Raw genomic sequence first — 22,002 nt, forward strand, 5'->3', positions numbered from 1 at the left:
AGACTCATATTATTTGTTGTAAATTATTTTCATTAAAAATAGTTTTTGCATTTTGTGATATTTGACCACATAATATGTTAATAAAATAATTTTTAACAAATTATTTTATATTGGATCATGTAAAATAATTTACAAAATTTTATTTAGTAAGTCATTTTATAAGATACTACATTATGTTTTGATTTATTTGAAAATATTTTCTAACAAATATTCTCATCTCATAATGTTTTTGTCATGGTTAAACGTCTCTATGACATTTAAAATGTTCTGAATTAAAAAAAAAAAAAAATACAATGATTGCAATCAAACAAATTAATATATTTACACTAAAATAAATTTAGTTTATAAAATCTATCTTAAAATCACTATGATTTATTTTATTAATTTTAATTTGAGATAATAAAAAAGGTGTTGATAAGTTTTTCTTTTTTGACAAGTATTTTTTTTATTTATAAATATTGAAAGTAATTCTATACTTTGACTGCATAATTATTTGGTATATACATTTGTCGGGGCCGAATAAATGTGCGCTCAGAAGAGATTCAAACAGGACGCCGAGAATGCTGGTGAGGCTAACTTGGCATGGCCAAACCCATTTGAACAAGAGCAAGGCCAAGTAGAATCCAGCCTGCAGGCTGAGTATGCCGAAAAGCTTCTAACGTACCTGGGGGTCCCAGATATGATGGCGAAAGATGATGATGAGAAGGTGGGCCCTTGGAGAACAATATAAAAAGGAGAAGCGTCAGTCAAAGAGAGGTATGTGAGAATACACAAGATAACTTGAGATAGAAGTAAAGTAGAGAGGATACTGACTTGTTCGTCGGAATGTTAATTCTGGCACCCTCGACTGTAGTGTTCATCCCTTTTTTCAGGTAGCAATCAGAGGATCAAGAGCATCTAACTGGATCCAAGAGTATTTCCAAACCACTTTACCACAGTTGGTGCCGTTTGTGGGAATACTCAAGTACGTTCATGGCAGGCGGGAGAGATGATCCTTCGATAGTTGCTAACGATATTACACCAAGAGATGACATTACTCCAAGAAACATGCTTGGACAGGAGAATATCATTGCACGAAGGGCCCTAAACTTTGACCCAGTAGCTCAAACCTCACTCTCAACTTCTGTGCAGGAGACTGTGCAGACGATCATGGATCAAGCAAAATGAAACGAACAGCGTCTGGAAGATATGATGGCTGAGAAGGAGCGCTTACGTAAGGAATTGGCCCTGGAGTTAGCCAAATCCCAACAGGCTGCAAATGGTTAAAAACCTCCGTACCAATCTCCTCAGTAAGATCATCCCATTTGAATTTACTCAAGTACTTGATATTCCAAAGATCATAAAAGAACGCTGACCTTTTCCTCCCACCTAAACATGAAAAAAATAATAATAAAAAAATTTGAAACCCAAAAAAAAAAAAAAAAAGAACTTCATTCCATAACGAATAATGTACTTGCTACAAGCCTACAATCACTTCGCATGTTTAACCCCAAAAAATGTTATCAAGCTCACAAAATAAAGGACACAAGGCACCAAAAAACATGAGCCAACACAGAATCAATTTTAGACCCTAAGCATAGCCCACTTTGCCTGTTTCACTTAATAAAGTAGCTAGAAATTCATCATAAGTATAAAATCCAGGAAAAAAAATAAGCTAATTAAGCTCGGATGAAAAAATAATCTACAATATACCTATTTGTTCACCATTTAACATCTTTGCAACCTTCTTGGCAATACTTCTTTTAGAAAATTCAACCAACCTGTACACACCATGTAGAGACCCTAATTTTTGTAATTACCATTAAATCCCTAACCTTGAGTTTATTTCAATAAAGTCCTTGAATTTTCGCTTAATTGCATTTTAAACCCTAGAATCGGGAAGCATCGCGGATTAATTCGAGTAAACCCTAATCAATCCCGTAGATTAATAATCACCTTTAAAACAATATTATTAGTTATTAGACCCTATCATTATATATTAATCACTCTCAAATTTTAATTCCCGGTAATGCCGTTTTTGCTCGGTTTCTCGCATTTGTTTGCGCTTTAATTTAACGGGACCCGAATTTATTATTTTAACTATTTTTTAATGTTAGTATATTAATAACATACATCAAGGTTTCATAAATTTAGACTTGATCCCTATAGACTTTTATTTTATTTCATTCCAACCCTTAATTGTAATATTTTATTAATTAATGTACTTGTGACTATTATATTATGTTTATAAATAAAAACATCATATATATATATATATATATATGTCTTGGAGCCCAAGTTGTTGACCATGTGATGGATGAAAAGGGCCATAATGGCAACTTTGACAATTTGCACTTATAAAACTTGGTCCCTAAGAAACCTTTCCAATCTTTTCTCTCTCTCTCTCTCTATATATATATATCTATGCACACTTCTCCCCCCTCATTATATAGATTTTCAGCCATTCACTAGAGGAGTGAGAGAGAGTGACCTTGGAAAAAAAAAGAGAGAGGGAGAGAGTGAGAGAGAAGAGGAGAAGAAAAGGAAGAATAGTGTTAGTCTTGTACAACAAAGATAAACATACAACATCTCTTCTCTCAAGTTCTCTTACCACTTGTTTTTCCCCTCCTAATACATGCTATTTGTATATATTTGTTGTATTCTAGGCCTACACTCTTGTATAAAGGTGTATTAATCAAGAAATGGTGTGCTTCTCTTTCTTTCTTAATTTTCCAGCAGCAAATCTTTTCCCTCTCTTGAATTTATTTTCCTATCAAAACTCCATAAACTCAAAATCTGTTTTTATGGTACAATATTTGGTATGTCTAGAGTATGTGGTAATTTTTGTAGGTCCTAAGGATGCGTTTTTATAATCTAAACAATTTTTCTAAGTTTGTTACTCACAGAACCAGAAAAACAGTCAACTTTATTTATTTTTCGAAAATTTCAAAAAAATAATCTTGAGCCCAATTTTATGTCAAAATCTTAATCTTGGTGTTATATTTTAACTAAAATTTGTTTGAACTCAAGAGAGTGAGGGGTTTGAGAGAAAAACTGATTTGCATAACGATCAACGAACCTGGACAGATCTTGGTAATTTTGAATTATCTTAAAATATAAAATACCTATCCTACTTTTGTAAATTGAGTTTGAAACTAGACTTGTTTATCTACAAACTCACATGAGGCCAGGTCTTTAGGGCCAATAAAACTATTTTTTGCATAGTTATTTTCGAACTGGTTCAAATCTGGAAATCTGTGAGTCAGAATTGCCCGTAGCTAGAGTTAGTGGTTGGGTAGGAACGACATTCCGCGGGGAATTGCCTAGAACTAACTAAAATTGACTATTATTCATGAGAACTGAAATTTAATTATAATCTCTGCTTGATTATTACTTTCGTTGTATGTTATGACCATGCCGTTATGTTAATTGTGTATTTGGAATGGGAAAAGGGTTGGGGTGTGTGTGTTTACTGGGCATTCCAAGCTCATGGCGTTTTATGCCAGGTGAAGGCGAGTTTTACACTGAGAGCAGAATCCCTAAAAGCTTTGAGGACCCATGGCTGTGTATTTCCTGTATTTTGGATAATCTTTTTGTATCAAGAAACCGATCTGTATTTAAAGACTTGAAGAATTTTATCTGTAACTATTACTAATATTTTCTTTTAGTACAATTATTTGTATTTTGTGCTTAAAAATGATGTGGATCCACTAGTTAAGCCCCGTTGTATCGTTGTATTATGTTATCAAAATTTGGGGCGTCACACACCAAAGGCTATTATATGATTGTACATTCGTAATAACTATGCGCCACATTGATATAAAACTAGAACAAAAAAAGTAAAGACAATGCCAAAATATTTCTCCTTTTGGAGAAAAACACTTCACAAATAATCTTTTGGGGAGGTCAATGTATTGATTGTATGTTCGAAGATACTATATGCTCTATGAAACTAAGTAAACTGGATCTGTTCGGCATATAGCATTAAGCCATTAAGAAAGTTAATCACATACCCTTTCGAAAATTCTATTCCTTGAAATCCACCAGCTCGTTTACGATGCACCTGAGCCACAAGATCTGTACATAAACCAATGTGAGGAGTTGAGTACTTCAATTGTTAAAGTACAAGCAAGATAGCTACATGATATTGTATGACTTCAAATCTAAAATAAAAGTTGTACAACAAAGACACATGAACAATTAAATGCTTGATGATCTCTTGCAAAGTTTGCATCATTTGGTTTTTTCAAAAAAAAGGTACTTGTGTGAACCTTCGGGTGTAAGGTAAATTCTTTGAATTTCTCCATACTAAGAGAGAATCTGTCATAGCTTCAAAGGATCCATGTGTGGAGGAATCCGACTTAAGTAGCAAACCCCGCGTTTGTCAGCCGTTGCAGCTTCCTTTGATAACTATCTCTTCCTTTTCTTCTTCCTATTTTCTGTCCTTTCATCGCTGGATTTCGGGTTTGCTTCCTCTAGCAGAGTGGTTTTATTTGCCTCTTGTTCTACCTCAAGCATTCTAATTTGATACAAACAACCTGAGTAAAAAAACAACTGCACTAAGCCCTTTTGAAAAACCACAAAATGATGCCTCTAACAATTCAAGGATACTAACCTTTAAAAGTATCAAATAACTACACTGTAAAATGTACAAATTCATATATTAACATAAAAGAGATGCCAATTACAGAAACATCTAGAATTTTACGTAGGCCAAGCAAGCATTCACAGAACCCAAAGAAAAAAAGAGAAAAAAAAAAAAAGTTTTCTTTTGAAGCATATAGCTCAAAAGCTAAATAAAAACTGAGAAACAAAACCAAAATAATTTTATAAAGCCAGTATCAACCCAAGTACATATGGAAATAAAATTCAAAGACAAACATATGAACCCATTTAAATTACATGTTTCCTTTCAAAAAGCCGAATCAAGAAAGTGGATTGATCTAGCCAACCCCACATAATTGTTGTTACAATCTAGGGAGTTGAGATGAGTTTATTTGGAAATGTCTAATAGTTTTTAATGATGTTATAAATATATCTCAATTAACAATTCAGGTAATTTTATTATTGTGTAAAAGGGTAGTTAAGATTTTTTTTTTGTTAAATAAAAAATTAATAATTTCTAAAATCACAGGAGAAATTTTGTATTTTAAATAAATTTCAGGAGGTATATTTATAATTTACCTAAAGATTTAAGAAGCCAAAATTAATACAAATAGTGTGAAGACATAAAAGTAAATAAAGTAAAATATATATTTCAATGTATAAAAGATAACAAAATCTATTTTTTATTTATTTGACTAATGAATTACTAATGAAAAAGAGCTCAATATTATGTAAATTTAAACTTTATGGGAGTTCAATGTAATTATTTCAAAAATGTGAAACTTATTATATGCCAAAGAGATCCAGTTTATTTAGTTTCATAGAGCGTATAGTATCTTTGAACATACAATCAACACATTGACCTCCCCAAAAGATTATTTGTGAAGTTCAGCCTAGGATTGGTTTTGTGCGGTTTGCGGTTCGATTTTGACCCGCTCGCACCTCTGCGGTTTGGGATAAAGTCAAACCACAACCCCCCGCAATGCGGATAAGGTTTGCGGATGTGCCGGCGGTTTGAATTTTTCCCTTTAAAAATTAATTTTTGAATTTTTTCCACCATTTTATAAATATTTATTTTGGGTCATTTTCTTCTAATTTTCTAAAATGCTTCAATATTAATAATTAAATCATTAACTTACAAATCATTCAAAATCAATTTTCTAAAATGCTTCAAAATCAATTCCTAACACAAACAAATCATTTAAAATCCTAAAATCATTCAAAATCATTCAAAATCCTAAAATTATTCAAAATTAATCTACTAACCAATAATACAATTAAAGTAAATCATCAATCTCATTCTTCAACTACTTTAAAAATGAATAGATTTAATTCCAATCACAGATTTAATTCCAATCACCATTGAAACAAATCTTAGTCACACAAACAGAATCTTAGTCACACAAGAACAGATTTAATCTCAATCTCAAAGATCTGTTGCTACAAAAAAAGAAAAAAATTTCTGATTGCATAAACACTAAACAAATCTGACTGCCTAACATAATTTACATTTCAAAAAAATCTGATTACATAATTTACATTGCAAATTCCATTACGAAATTTACATTATCTGATTACATAATTTACGTTAAAAAAAAAATCTGATTGCATAAACAGATCTAATTACAAATTCAACATAATTAATAATTACAGATTCAACATAATTTAAATAATTACAGATTCAACAAATTGAATAACACATTGAATAACAGAATGAATAGCATATCTAATTACAAATACAATAACATATATAATTAATAATTAATAATTACAAATTCAACATAATTAATAATTAATGATTAATAACAGATTGAATAACAGATTCGAACACATATCGCACAAATTGAATAACAGATTTAACACAGATTAACATAGATTTAACAGATTTAACAAATAAACAAATTAAAAAAAAACATCTGATTGCATACACATCTGATTGCATAAAAACATCTGATTTAACACAGATTTAATACAAATTTAACAGATTTAACACAGATCTATTGCTTACACATCTGATTGCATAAAAAAAAATTAAAAAAAAAATAAAAACAAAAGAGATCGGGGAGAGAAACAGATAGACGGATCTGAAGAGCAGAGCAGAGTCTTACCTGTGAATTGCAGAGCAGAGTCGATCTTGCGAAGCACCAGAGAGTGAGATTCGAAGTGAAGCTGCGCACAGAGTTGCGATGAGAAAACAGAGATCGATTGGTGCGATGAGAAATCAGAGGTCGATTGGTGCGATGACAAACTAGAGGTCGATCGGTGCGATGAGAAAGCAAAGTTGAAAGCAGAGTCGCGATCGGTGCGATGAGAGAGAGAGAGAGAGAGAGAGAGAGAGAGAGAGAGATTGACTAATATGAGATGAGAGAAAAGGAGCTCTCTCCAACTGCGCAAATGTAATGTGTTTGATTGTGGCGAAATTATTCAATACTCCTATAGCACCAGATGTCCATACTCCAAACTAATCACCAATTAGTTACCCCCATGTTGTCTCTTTATTTCCAACATAAATCGTGGGCCCTTGTGTCTCTCCACCAATCAAAACCTTATGGAGCACCATGTGTCCATACTCCGGGAGTACTGAATAATCACCTTGATTGTGAGAGATGAGGGTTTTTTTTTTTTTTACTTTTGTTTGTTTTACTAAAGATGAAGATCTGTAACAAAAAAAAAGAGACGAAGATCAACGGTCCAGATTTTACATATAAAATAATTTTTTTTAAAAAAAAATTCTGTTTAAGCGGGCGGGTTGGACAGGTTCGGTTCAAACCCGCAATCCGCCTGCAACTCAAAATTCAGCCATAATCCAAACCGCATCTGACCCTAACATGTTTGCGAAACTGCCCAAAGGTCTGGAGGTCGGGTAGGGTAGGGTAGGACGGGTTGGGCGGGTCGGATAACCCTATGCCCACCTCTAGATTTGAGTAATATTAATCATCAATTAATAAAAGACTAATATTTCATTTTGGACCTACTGAGGGGCTAATTTGATAACAATAAAGATTAAAAATCTTAAATTTGCAGTTTTGATATAGTGAATTTTTACATTTTCCTTTTTCAAATATATATTAGTCAAAAATAAAATTAAAAAGTACAACTATGAGCAATTATTTTAAGGCTAGTTGGGCTTAGACGTGAGAAAAATTCATCTATTTGTCTTAATAATATTTTTTCAAATTTGATTCAAAAATTTAAGGATAATATTATGCAAAAACCTTTTCCTAACATGATTCATACGACATCTGGACCAAAGATGGATAAATTTGGATCTATTGAGAATTCTGACTCATAATAAGACATCATCTCTAAAAAAATCAAGATTAAACTAATACAAAAATCTATCATGCAATTAATTATTTGAGTAATACATTGTTCAAAGCAGCAATAACAAAGGGTACAACTGAAAAAGAATTGATGGGTCATGCCATCAGACAACTTTCTTTCCAACTATGATTGTCCACGGCCAGGTCCCGATCCTATTTTTTGGCAAAAATTGTTGTAAGTTCGGGTGACTATGATCATTCGTTGATCGTCTTCAGGTATATCATGCTCCTAGAAAGAAAGAGAGAGAAAAAAATACCGATGATGTAAAGACAAATGGACAAATCAGTCAATAATCGAGATGTCAACTTAAGGACAAACTTTCCATAATGTACAATTTGATTTAAGAATTTCGCCACATTCCTAAGAGGCAGAGCATAGACTTTGTTAAATCATATTCAGAGTTTCAAAGACAAATAAATGTGTGTTCCTCCTATTTAGAGTTCAATTCATGTTGCTTGTGCACAAAATGCATCTAAGGCACAAAATTCTTGTTCAAATAACTACAGTGAAGCAAGGTCAGGAATAATAAATCACTTTATGATATACACATCTATTTTGCACGTTCGTTAAAATTCGATTAGTTCCTACAAAGGATTGGGCTAATGACGTAACATAAACATGAATTCTCGATGTAGATGCTACATAGTTATTCTCATCCTCCAGAGACTACAAGTGTGCACGTCATGGAATGTTAGGTCTATGACTGGCCTTCATGCAAAAGAATAGGTTTAGTTTCTCCCTCTATGATGGATTTCAAAATAAAAAATCCATCCTTGATTGCCACCGAGAAATAAGCACCCAATTTCTAAGTTGTCTAAAAAGATTTCTGGTGATTATATCTCATTTCCCAAGTAGCATCTCCAGCTTTAGTTTCCTAGGCTTGACAAGGGTTCTAACTTAATGCTCATCTTTGCCCTATTGTGTGCTCCTCATGCACAACTAAAAAAAATGTTAATTCTATGATGAAATACTAAATAAAGTTCTCAACCTTATCCAAATCCCTATTCAGACATGTTTAATGATAATGATTTTCCGGAAAGATCCCCACTCTGTGGATACGGAAGCATTTGGCTAAATTGAAAATCTTGTGAACGATGTTTTCTTTTCCGGTATATTACAAATTGAAAATTTACAAGATTAAAATAAAATAAGTTTATTAATAAGGCAAGGAGACTCACTTTTAAGCCATTGTAGTATGCTTCAACAGCAGGGGGTGAAGGGATAATTTTACGAGCTTGCATCAGGTCCTATACATAATTGGCCATGGTATATCCACCAGTCTACAACAAATATGTAAATCTCAAATAAACTGACCAACCTATTAGGGATAATAAAAACAAGTTTGAATACATAGCACTGCAAGAAATTAATGCTTTTTCTTTTGAAAAACTACCTTTTCACCGGCAGCTACAAGCAGGAGATCATTTCCCATTTTGGGGCTAAAAAAAAAGTCCCTCGAGGTCATATTTTCCTGGAGAAGGCAGGGGTATCATATCATGAGTGTAGATCAAAAAAATAATCAAAATATTGAGTAGTTCATACCAAATCAATAGCAAACCCAAACTTACCAGCGTCTCAAGAGCAAGTTGCATTCCCTTGGGAATATACCCCACCATTGCACCCTATGCGAGAGTCTACAGCCATGCAAGTTAAAGTCCACAACCAAATCTTGTTTTTATGAAGTGTTGAAGTCCAAATAACAACAATAAAAAAACATAGCTTACAGAGTAATAAAATAAGTAAAAATGAAGTTGAGGAACACAACACAAGCGGTTAGCAAGACATTTTAAAGGGTAACTAATAATTTCTATTTACAGGCACTTACAGATTGGTAGTGGTTCCAGGTACATGCATATCTAGCCAATGTACTGAGCTTATTAAACAACAAAAGTAAGTTCGTTCTAAAGGCAGGAAAGGTTTAGGGAGACCCTTCTGTAATTTTAAAAACCAAATCTGATTTGTAAACAAGCTTCGATGATGGCTCCTATGGAAAAGCAATACGATAGCACATTCAGCCTCTGTGAAAGAGGTGCATTGATAATCCTCAAATTGCACAAACACAAGGCAATGACAATTAATTATGAGTTGGCATATCAGATAATATAGAACTCACCACATATAGTTCCACCATAGCTTGCTTCCCTGACTAATTTCATGTATTCTTCAAAAATTTTCTGGGCACGTTCAATATCTCCAGAATGTAGATAACACCTGTGGAAAATGGCAGTTGACACTCATGAGGTTCAGTATTCTTCCGGTGAATGATCATATTACTCACAGGAAAATATAGAAAACTTTCACAGAGGAAGTATAGAACAAAAGCACTAGATAGAGCACACAACATAGGTTCACAAATAACATTGGCAACCGAACTACGCTTGAAAACAAGCAAGCATAAAAGATACATATTAATCAAAATGCTGAAAATAATGATTAACAATATGTACCTTATAACTTGCATCAGAATAAAGACATCAGGAGTTTTATTGTCCCTTCTGACCATCTCCAAAATTGTTTCCATTACCTATTATGATGAACAAATATCAAAAGTTAGCACATAATTAATGGAGAAAAAATTAAAACAAAAATGATGATTCGATTGTTTCGTCAAATTATAAATCTAAAATCAGAAAAGGAGACAACAAATGCTACAATAGATAGTTTAAAATAAGTCCCATTTCAATAATCAATGTTCAAAAAATTAAACATTCAGCATCCTCAGCCAACTTTCTAGATGTGATTCTTCCATTTCATCTAATTCTTTGAACATGCTGTGCTAGACTTCAAAATGGTATCAGTGACCTTGGGGAGTGGTCAGCTATCTTTCAAGGCATGAAGTTAACCCAGCCTGACGGCATAAAAGGGGTTGTTCTAGAGTCAAACATGGAACGGGTTCTAAGTAAGGTAGTGAACCATGGTGCTTCACAGTCTACCCATATCTCCTGCATCTAGTTGAGCCATGCCACCGCATATTTCTGAACAGATTGAAAGCACAGGGAACTATATCTGGGACTCTAGCCCTACATTTGTCCCCACGTTTGGGGTTTCTTAGTTTGGGCTTGTAAATCAAAGGTAAACGCAACGGATGAAAAATTATGGTCATACCTTTATCTGCAGAGTCTGAATTGAAGGATCTTGTGGGTAAATCACGTGCTACCTGAATCTGATCAATCAACCTATTACCGAATGAATATCACCCACACAAGTCACAATGCAAAATGGCTCTTGATCGTTGTATTTTCGGAGAGAGTCAGTATATGGGTAAAACCTACGACATACGTTGTTTTTCTCTTAATCACCCATATCCCATATCATATCAGATATATAGGATAATATCACATCTATCCATATCAGCTAATATGATAGATATGGATATCCTAAGTGGTTATCCAAATAGGTTTTGAATTCAAATTCAAACTTATTTGGATAAGGTTCAAAAGGTTCAAAGAAGGGTCAAGCCACATGGGCGCCCAATTTCTAACATCTCCCACTCGCACATGAGTTGGCATGACACTGCCACATCTCTATCTCAATCTCCCCAAAAATGAACAATCTCATACTAGCCAATGCACCGTGCGACTACTGAGAACACCTGAATGTGGGAGCTCTATACTAGAAACTCAAAATGAGCCAGCATAGAGACATCAACCCAAAAAGAATAGAAATAGTGTCTCATATACCCCAGACCCATCTAATTACACCGGTCCAAAAAACATCTCTAATCCCTCAAAAAGAGCATGTTTGACCCTTTCAATTTTTGCAATATATTCACACTCAATCCGCCTCTCATACAGAGCGATGTGAGTTGCCGACAGTGAATATACAATAGTGGTGTAATACTAGATGATCTTCCCTTTGCCCTCATGTCATTTAGTTTAGGATTGACCGCTTTCCCAGTAATGTCCCTTAAAGCCGAATCATACATGACCGCAGGTAACATACCAAAGTAGCAGAACATTAACCCCTTACCTTCTGACATAGTCAAAAGTCACAAAATGGTACATAAATGAAAGTCATATCAGTAATGACACATAAGACTCACACGGTGAGGAAACAGGGATCCATTCTCTCACCTCATTACTCAGTTGCCAAGCACATATAATATGAATACATGCTACGGTGGAGTAACTCTTCCAAAAGAGTGACGTCATACTCGATACACCGTACAGATATTAGTCTAGTCGCTTTCTAGCGCCTAACCCGAATTCTCTATTTGCTCGCCCTCTGGGCGCCAAATGAGATCTCGCATCTGGCTAATCATAATAGGTACAACATGGAAAGTGGGTACTAATATCCATGTTTGATCCTTAACACGACCTCATCTTGGTTGTAACCAAGGCGACATACATAGTGGATTATTTAAGCCTCTCTTGGCTCCATATAAAAATAAACCACTAGTCTCATCCTTGCTCGTTCCCAAGCGCCAAGGGCGATTGCTCGTGTGAGTGAGCCAATCTTGCCTGCTGACATCATCATCTGCTAATCATTATGACACAAACCATAATAGTGTCAACATCCCATCATCTCAAAATAAGTGATCGATTCTAAAAAAAATTTGACCACAGCTTGCGCAATTCTAGATTCCAAACATAAACTTTATCAACACCTCTTGCGATAAGTATATACAACGGAATCAACCATGTGCGCCTCACATGAAGTGATTTAAGATCACTACCTCTTGCGCAATAACCTCTCTAAAGATATTTTGGTGACCAATTTGTGTTCATTCTTAATGCGCCCAACTAGCAAAGATGCGCCCAACTAGCGCATTGAATCTTACAAGGAGCAAATTAATATACTACTAGTAAAGCATTTTATCCATAGTCTAATAAGCAAGGTCAATGTCGAAACAACGCAGTTGACCATTTATCAAAGATAACACTTATCATGCCGAATACGCCCACATAGTGTACTTTAGGCTCCCACAACAAAGAAAAGATCAAGGAATATAGGTCATCTGTTTCTCCCAAAGACAATCCGAGGATTCACTCAATAGCTAAGGCTCTGGCTTTTACCGATAGGTAAGTCAATGGGTTTGCAATTTTGCATCTAGAATCGTTCTAGGATATTCCTTATGTAAGTCATCGAAGACAAAACATGAATTCTCCTAAAACAATCCCTAAGGATCGTACATCCAAGCATATAAATTACATCACCCATGTCCATCACATCTAAAACAGAGGACTGCCCACCCTAGGTGTCGACAACCTTATAAATTCTTGGCTTATAATGACTAAGTAAGGAAAAACTTCTTTTGGACCATTAATTATGCCTCAGTGATCTTCATCGATCATCGTTGGCCTATCATGGCTTGATGAAATCTAAGAACCACTATTTGGATAACTGTTTTAGGCTGTAAAAGATTTATTGGAACAAGCAACCTTTTTGCGCTCCTAACTTTTTACCATAAAAGCAGAAGGTAAATCCCTACGGATCTATTTATCCAATTCTCTAACGAGAAAGTTGGGTCATAATGTCCACAAATCAATGTTCCGAACTTATGTCAATCATAGCCTAAGTCAAAATAACTTCACTCCCTAGGAGGAAGTCTTCTCATGGTCTACATTTTCCTCAATGGTGCGACTTTTCGGTATCTAGCGAGCCTTATGCCTCAACAATGACTATCCAAATTACGCATAACTTTAGAACAGTTTTGCGTCATAATGGAAAGTCAACCAAATTATAGAAATGGTTAATCCTCAAAGACTTTGTCTTAAACTGCGCAACATTAATCCACTTTCTAAAAACAGGGGACTAGAGTCTTTGGCATTATCCTAGGCTCTTTATCATCTTGTGGAGCAATCATGAATGTTTCCCTCTCAATCACCCAGTGATGACGTGAAAAATTTTCACATTTGCTACCATGCAACTAAGAATGTAGAGTATTCTTCTCTAATGGAGTAATCTATTAGTAGGCACATCGCTCCCACTGTCCCTAGGATATTGGAAATTTGTTTCCATTCTCAACTAGGCTACATAGAGCGCTATGCTTAGAATTCTCTATCTTATAAAGTTCCAAAAACTCTATTCACGTCACCTTTACTAATAAAACTTTATGTGACTTAGTTACACTCCCACAAAGCTACTTAGCTATATACACATGACCCAGAGGGTTTACATGACAGCATACAATAATGCGCTATAGAACCCTAGGTCTTAACTTCGCAAACTTATGAGAAGTAAAATAAAGAGAAGCTGCTTAACAGTTACAGATCGCCCATAGATGACTCTCCGCTAACCCATTACTCAAATGGAGTGTAAAATCTGATATGAAGGGCACTTAGTTAGGGATATAGGCAACAAACTAGTGCAATTCCCAATTAGGAAACATTTTGCGCCATCATTCACCTAACATTAACAATACTAATTCCTTATCTCTACTACACCATTTGTGTTGTTGAGTACTAGGAATAATCAATTTTCTAAGCATCCATTTCTCTTCACAGAGCTTTCTAAAAAATAACACAAATAGATACTCGCCACCTTGGTCAAAACTAAAAACACAAAAGCTCTTATCTAATTGATCTCGACCTCATATGTGCAATGTCAAAAATCATCTCAAAACTTTTGACTTATGGGAGATCAAATAGTCTTTACTCAGATGCGTATCGTAATCTATAAATGTGTCGAGATTGAGGCGTAGCTATCATACCCTTACACATATCTAGTCACAAAAATCATACTTACCTGTGCGCAACCATTGCGAACAAAGTTACACATTCAAATGAGAACAGGATGTCATAAGCGAGTGGGCCCAAGAAGGCCTACTCAAACCATCGTGTCATCATCTCATTAATGTGATTAAGTATAATAAGCCACAGGTTCATGACCAATGTCATAAACTAATTCCAATCATCTTAATGTGTGAGTTCTCGAAGACAAGTTTTAAAGGTTTAGGCCCAACTAGGTAATGACTCACAACTAATTCATATTTACTAGATCATAAAAGGATGTCATGGAGATATTAAGTGCGCCTAAGCTGCAAATTTAACTAGTAAGTGCTAATCCCTTGCACCTTCAAGTCAATTTTATTCTCCATACACTTTAATGTATCTAGTTGAAAGAAGATGATACTCCTCCTGCCATAGCTATTTCTCGCTTCATAGTTACTTGCAATTAATTCTACTATCCACAAGAAGGAGAGAATAAGCTATCAACTATGACAGCTCCTGAAGTAATTTAAGCGCGAATTAGGCTAAAAAGTCTAATTCAACACAATGCTTTTACAAGCGATGCATCAAATTCTTAGAGTCATAACAACCTTGTCAGCCTTGACCTTTTCATTACTATGCTGCAATGTTTGCGCTTAGTGGTAAACGTTATTCAAAAAACATTAGCCTAGCTAAGGAATCATACAAAGAAGCCCCTCCTCATGTCTCACACACAAGTGTGGAAAAAGTAAGTGTCCAGACTAAGACAAGTCGGCAATGCTAATAGATTTTGTAGCCACTAAGCGCTAATCTTTTCACTTAGTGTTAATTGATTTTGCAGCTTCTAAGTGCTAATCTTTTCACTTAGTGTTAATAGCTTTTGCAGCTTCTAAGCGCTAATCTTTTAACTTCACGTGATATTTCAACGCACACTATTATAGTGCATGAAATTTTGCTCCATCCACTCCCAATAATTGGGTAGAGAGCAAAACACTGCTCATACTGGCTACTCGTCTTACGCTTAATGACTAATTTATTTAAGCTCGCATTACTTGGATGACGTGACTCTTGAATGTTACTTCATCCAATGATGTAACATTATTTACAAGTCAAATTACAAAGTCAATCCGCGCAGCTTAATAGTCAAGATCATATACAGATCTATTGAGGGCTTACTAATTTCATAACTCCAAAACTCGCCAATCAATACTACGTAGTGTGTCGCTAACCATAGCGCACACATCAAATTTTGTTGTGCCAAGCAAGGCAACAAAACCAAGGCGACTTTGAGTCATGTTTCCTTACTTTGGCTCAATTAAGGTCTGACTTTAAGTCTCCAAGACTTTTGCTCATCTAAAGAATAGGATTACATTGTTCACATTTGAACATCTCTACGAAGTCTAGGTCAACCAAATTAACTTCCATAAGCTAAGTCAATTTAGAGAGAAATTTGTATTGGGATTAATTTTGATTAGCATAATATAATTTTGCCGCAAAAATTTAAATTAAATAGTGACAATATTACACAAGTCGCAAGATCGAAAATCCGCTATGCTCGTAATCATCTCTTGCGTCACAGGTGACAATTATCCAAAATTTAATTTAATTTATGCGCAAAATATTGGTTTTCGGGAGTAAATCTACAAAGATTTCTCTTAACCGAACAACCTCGCACTGACTATGGCATGTCAAAGCATGATAAATTCCATACAATAGCATCTTAATGTAAATTTACAAATAACTCATGCTATATTCATTTAATAATGGAATTCAAATGAATAAATATAAAAAAAAACTAATCATGCTTCTTTAATTGCAACATATTACAAACCCAAAAAATATGCTGTATTTAATATTCAAATTATGCCATAACAGAAACTATATCACTTTTGAAAATTTTTGGAATTTTCTAGTATTTTCTGGAATTTTAAATAACTAATAAACACACATAAAATTAGAAATAAATATTTTAGAATTTGGTAAAATGAAATAACCGTACCAATAAATAGTAAACTACAATAATAGTCTACAATAAAAGATTCATCCCCAGAAACTTAATCATGCAACATCAGATGTATTTTAAAGCAGAAATAATGAATTATTATTTCAGAAAAATATTTTTTATTTTCATAAAATTTTGAAAATTTTACAGAATATAGAAAATTTAATTTTGAGTCTAATGGTCCCAACCACTCTTAAAACAAAGCTATAATGAATTAATTATGACCATTTAACGCGATTTAGAATTAAAAACAAAACAAACAAAGCCTTAACTTCAGCAGCCAAGCTGGTGGAGAAAAACGGCGCGGTGCGGCTCAGTGCGCGGCTCATCTGCAGCTCAGCGCGAGGCCCAGCAGGCGGCTCAGAAGCCGGCTCAGTGGGCGGCTCAAAGAACGGCCCAGCGAGCGGCTTAGCGCACGGCGTGCGTGTGTGGCGCGGATGGCACGCGAGTGGACAGCCCGACTGACGCGCATCTAGGCCCGTGTATTGTGCGCTTGGTGTGTGGAAGCGCGTGGCAACGCATGAGAGCGCGTGGCAGCGCGTGCCCGCCGCTGACGGCGTCTTTTGGCGCGTGAGGCACACGCGCTGCCTTCCGGGGTGTTTTCTTGTCCGATTTCGGTACTCCCAAACTCCATTTTTCACAACAAAAACATTTATGACATCAAAAATCACATTTAATGAACATAAAAATGAGGTGTACCACGCTCTCAATCTAATGGAAGTTGATATATAATGTGTACATATATATATATATATATATATAAAATATACACATGATTAGAGAAAACACGAAAATACCAATTCATGCTCTGATACCAATGTAAATCAAAGGTAAACGCTGCGGATGAAAAATTATGGTCATACCTTTATCTGCAGAGTTTGAATTGAAGGATCTCGTGGGTAAATCACGTGCTTCCTGAATTTGATCAATCAACCCAGCAATGGAGTGATATTATAGAATGAGTATCACCCACACAAGTCAGAGTGCAAAATGGCTCTTGATCGTTGTATTTTGGGAGAGAGTCAGTATATGGGTAAAACCTACGACATACGTTATTTTTCTCTTAATCACCCATATCCCATATCATATAAGATATATAGGATAATATCACATTTATCCATATCAGCTGATATGATAGATATGGATATCCTTAGTGGTTATCCAAATAGGTTTTGAATTCAAATTAAACTTATTTGGATAAGGTTCAAAAGGTTCAAAGAAGGGTCAAGCCACATGGGCGCCCAATTTCTAACAGGGCTAAAAATCATTTGGTGATGATGTAATAAAGTCTCAATTCAAGAGCATAAAATTTGAGATGGTACCTCTACATTTCTGAGGTTTGCGCAGGCATAAAATGCAACATGATAAACAGTTAACTCCCTATGCAGGAATCCAGAACGCCTATGGACGTATTCAGCAGTGGGGGTATTATATAACTCTTCTTCAGAAATACCCATCATAAAGTTTTCAGCATTGTCTCTTGATCCTTCAACTGAAGACCACCCCTTGGATTGCTCAACAAGCTCGATAATCTTTTCCAGAAAGGGGAAAACAATAAATGATTTAGGAACTAAAGAAATAATTATCTAACGGACACAAAAATATATACATATATATATACGAAAATAAAATTGGTAATTACTTTGGTAGCTGTATCATCAGTTATTGGAGTCTTATTCTTATGTGCAGCAATAAGTCCAGCATAGCAAAACTTATTTAAACCAAGACCAGCTGCAATCATATCACGAACAATTGCATACATGTAATATCAAGATAGGTCAATCTGGCTACTATTTAAGGCAGGATAAACTTAGGGAAAATCCACTGTCCACAGGCCAAATTATATGTAGGACCTATGAAGCATGGACATGCCAAAATGGAAGCCGTGGCGGGGTCGGATACGATGACACGCCGGGGACACGTACGGGACAAGGCATCAGGCGTGTCCCCTCAATTTAATTTATTTTTTTTGCAGGGACACAGCGGAAACACGGTGGGGACACGCCATGGGTCACGGCGAGAAGAGTAAATGAGAGAGAAATGGTGTACAAACCTGGTCAGCGACTTCTTAGAGCCCTTCGACTTCGAATTTGACGATCCAGAGCCCCCTTCGACTTCGACGGACTTCGATGATCCACAGCCCCCTTCGACTTCTCAGAGCTCTCTCTCTCGCCTTCGCCTTCTCAGAGCTCTCTCTCTCGCCTTCGCCTTCTCAAAGCTCTCTCTCCCTCGCGATCGCTCTCACTTCCGTCTCCCTCTATCTCGTTTCTCTCTCGTCTCGCTTCGGTCTCCCTCTCTGTCGCTTCTGTTTTGACACCCGCCCTTGGTCCTTATCTTTTAGATTCATATATAATATATATAACTATTATATAATAACTACTATTATTACATATTATATAATAGTCACACTATTATTATATATTATAACATAGTTATTATAGAACATAAATATAATTATACGATAATATATACTTATACATATTAAAAAAATAATAAAATAAAAAAATTAATTAAAACACATTATTTAAAAAAATATAATAAATAAAGAAATAAAATAATTAATGTGTATTAAAATAAAAATATTTACAAAAAAATTAAAAAAATTGCCGTGTCCCGTGCTGTGTCCATGTCCCTATTTTTTAGAAATTGCCGTATCCCGTGTCCGTGTCCGTGTCTGTGTCCGTATGCGTGTCCGTGTCCGTGACCGTGCTTCATAGTGTAGGACACAACTTGAAGGAGGGATTATCAGGCTTCATTCACGAAGGCCAATCATTAGCTCATACAAAAAAAAAACCTTATGAACCTCTCTTAAGAATATAAACATGTATAGAGAAGTAGAGAATTTGAAAGTAGTTTGTTTATAAAAAAAAAAAAAATCTGAAATGATAATGGACGTAGGCCAATAAGTAACTCCAAAATAGGATATATAGATCCAAATCAGATAAAAATAATTAAACAAATTTATCACACAAGATTATTTGCTAGCAATCAAAATGACCACAATTTTCATCATATAGTAAACATCTATGAAGCATGGACACGCCAAAATGGAAGCCATGGCGGTGTCGGATACGGGGACACGCCAGGGAAACGTACGGGACACAACATCTGGCGTGTCCCCTTAATTTAATTTATTTTTTTTGCAGGGACACAGCGAAGACACGGCGAGGACACGCCACGGGACACGACAAGAAGAGTAAATGAGAGAGAAATGGTGTACAAACCTGGTCAGCGACTTCTTAGAGCCATTCGACTTCAACTTTGACGATCCAGAGCCCCCTTCGACTTCGACAGACTTCGACGATCCATAGCCCCCTTCGACTTTGATGATCTAGAGCCTTCGACTTCTCAGAGCTCCCTCTCTCGCCTGCGCCTTCTCCAAGCTCTCTCTCCCTCGCGATCGCTCTCACTTCCATCACCCTCTATCCCGCTTCTCTCTTGTATCGCTTCGGTCTCCCTCTCTATCGCTTCTGTTTTGACACCCGTACTTGGTCCTTATCTTCTAGATTCATATATAATATACATAACTATTATATTAGAACTACTATTATTATATATTACATAATAGTTACACTATTATTATATATTATATCATAGTTAATATAGCACATAAATATAATTATAAGATAATATATACTTATATATATTAAAAAATAATAAAATAAAAAAATAAATTAAAACACATTATTTAAAAAAAATAAAATAATAAATAAATAAAATAATTAATGTGTATTAAAATAAAAATATTAATAAAAAATTGAAAAAATTGTCGTGTCCCTTGCCGTGTCCGTGTCCCTACTTTTTAGAAATTGCCGTGTCTCGTGTCCCGTGTCCGTGTCCGTGTCCGTGCTTCATAGTGTAGGACACAACTTGAAGGAGGGATTATCAGGCTTCATTCATGAAGGCCAATCATAAGCGCGTACAAAAAAAAAACCTTATGAACCTCTCTTAAGAATATAAACCTGTATAGAGAAGTAGAGAATTTGAAAGAAGTTTGTTTATAAAAACAAAAATTTGAAATGATAATGGACATAGGCCTATAAGTAACACCAAAATAAGATATATAGATCCAAATCAGATAAAAATAATTAAACAAATTTATCACTCAAGATTATTAGCTAGCAATCAAAATGACGACAGTTTTCATCATATAGTAACCATCTATGAAGCATGGACATGCCAAAATGGAAGTCGTGGTGGTGTCGGATAAGGGGACACGCCGGGGACACGGGGACAAGCTCGGAACACGTACAGGACACGGCATCTGGTGTGTCCCCTTAATTTAATTTATTTTTTTTGCCGGGACACAGCGGAGACACGGCAGAGACACGACATGGGACATGACGAGAAGAGTAAATGAGAGAGAAATGGTGTACAAATATGGTTGGCGACTTCTCAGAGCCCTTTGACTTCGACTTTGAGGATCTAGAGCCCCCTTCAACGTCGACGGACTTCGACGATCCATAGCCCCCTTTGACTTCGATGACCCAGAGCCTTCGACTTCTCAGAGCTCTCCTTCTCGCCTTCGCCGTCTCAAAGCTCTCTCTCCCCCGCAATCGCTCTCACTTCCGTCTCCCTCTATCTCGCTCCTCTCTCGTCTCGCTTCGGTCTCCCGCTCTGTCGCTTCTGTTTTGACACCCGTCCTTGGTCCTTATCTTCTAGATTCATATATAATATATATAACTATTATATGATAACTACCATTATTATATATTATATAATAGTTACACTATTATTATATATTATATGATTGTTACTATAGAACATAAATATAATTATAAGATAATATATACTTATATATATTGAAAAATAATAAAATAAAAAAATTAATTAAAATTCATTATTTAAAAAATATATTAAATAAATAAATAAAATAAATAACGTGTATTAAAATAAAAACAATTATAAAAAAATTAAAAAAATTGTCGTGTCCCTTGTCGTGCCCGTGTCCCTATTTTTTAGAAATTGCCGTGTCCCGTGTCCGTGTCCGTGTCCGTGTCCGTATGCGTGTCCATGTCTGTGTCCGTGCTTCATAGTGTAGGACACAACTTGAAGGAGGGATTATCAGGCTTCATTCACGAAGGCCAATCATAAGCTCATACAAAAAAAAAAAAACCTTATGAACCTCTCTTAAGAATATAAACCTGTATAGAGAAGTAGAGAATTTGAAAGTAGTTTGTTTATAAAAACAAAAATCTGAAATGATAATGGACGTAGGCCTATAAGTAACTCCAAAATAATATATATAGATCCAAATTAGATAAAATTAATTAAACAAATTTATCACACAAGATTATTAGCTAGCAATCAAAATTAACACAGTTTTTGTCATATAGTAAACATCTATGAAGCATGGACACGCCAAAATGGAAGCCGTGACGGTGTCGGATACGGAGACACGCCGGGGACACGTACGGGACACGGCATCTGGCGTGTCCCCAT

At 35.3% G+C, this 22,002-nt stretch overlaps 1 long non-coding RNA gene and 1 pseudogene across 1 annotated transcript; both read right to left on the reverse strand.

Moving 5' to 3' along the window:
- Nucleotides 1-297: 297 nt before the first annotated feature.
- On the reverse strand, nucleotides 298-6,995 carry LOC114296777 (uncharacterized). The gene is made up of 5 exons (XR_003641286.2): nucleotides 6,693-6,995; nucleotides 4,251-4,517; nucleotides 3,993-4,056; nucleotides 814-1,368; nucleotides 298-713 (listed from the first exon to the last, which is right to left on the reverse strand). It is a non-coding gene; the product is annotated as an uncharacterized LOC114296777 (long non-coding RNA).
- Nucleotides 6,996-8,031: 1,036 nt separating this feature from the next.
- LOC114296773 (pentatricopeptide repeat-containing protein At4g35850, mitochondrial-like) lies at nucleotides 8,032-18,322 on the reverse strand (annotated as a pseudogene).
- Between the last annotated feature and the right edge of the window lie 3,680 nt (nucleotides 18,323-22,002).

The sequence above is a fragment of the Camellia sinensis genome, chromosome 7 (assembly GCF_055761805.1).
Source record: "Camellia sinensis isolate YWXY chromosome 7, ASM5576180v1, whole genome shotgun sequence".
Lineage (NCBI taxonomy): Eukaryota > Viridiplantae > Streptophyta > Magnoliopsida > Ericales > Theaceae > Camellia > Camellia sinensis.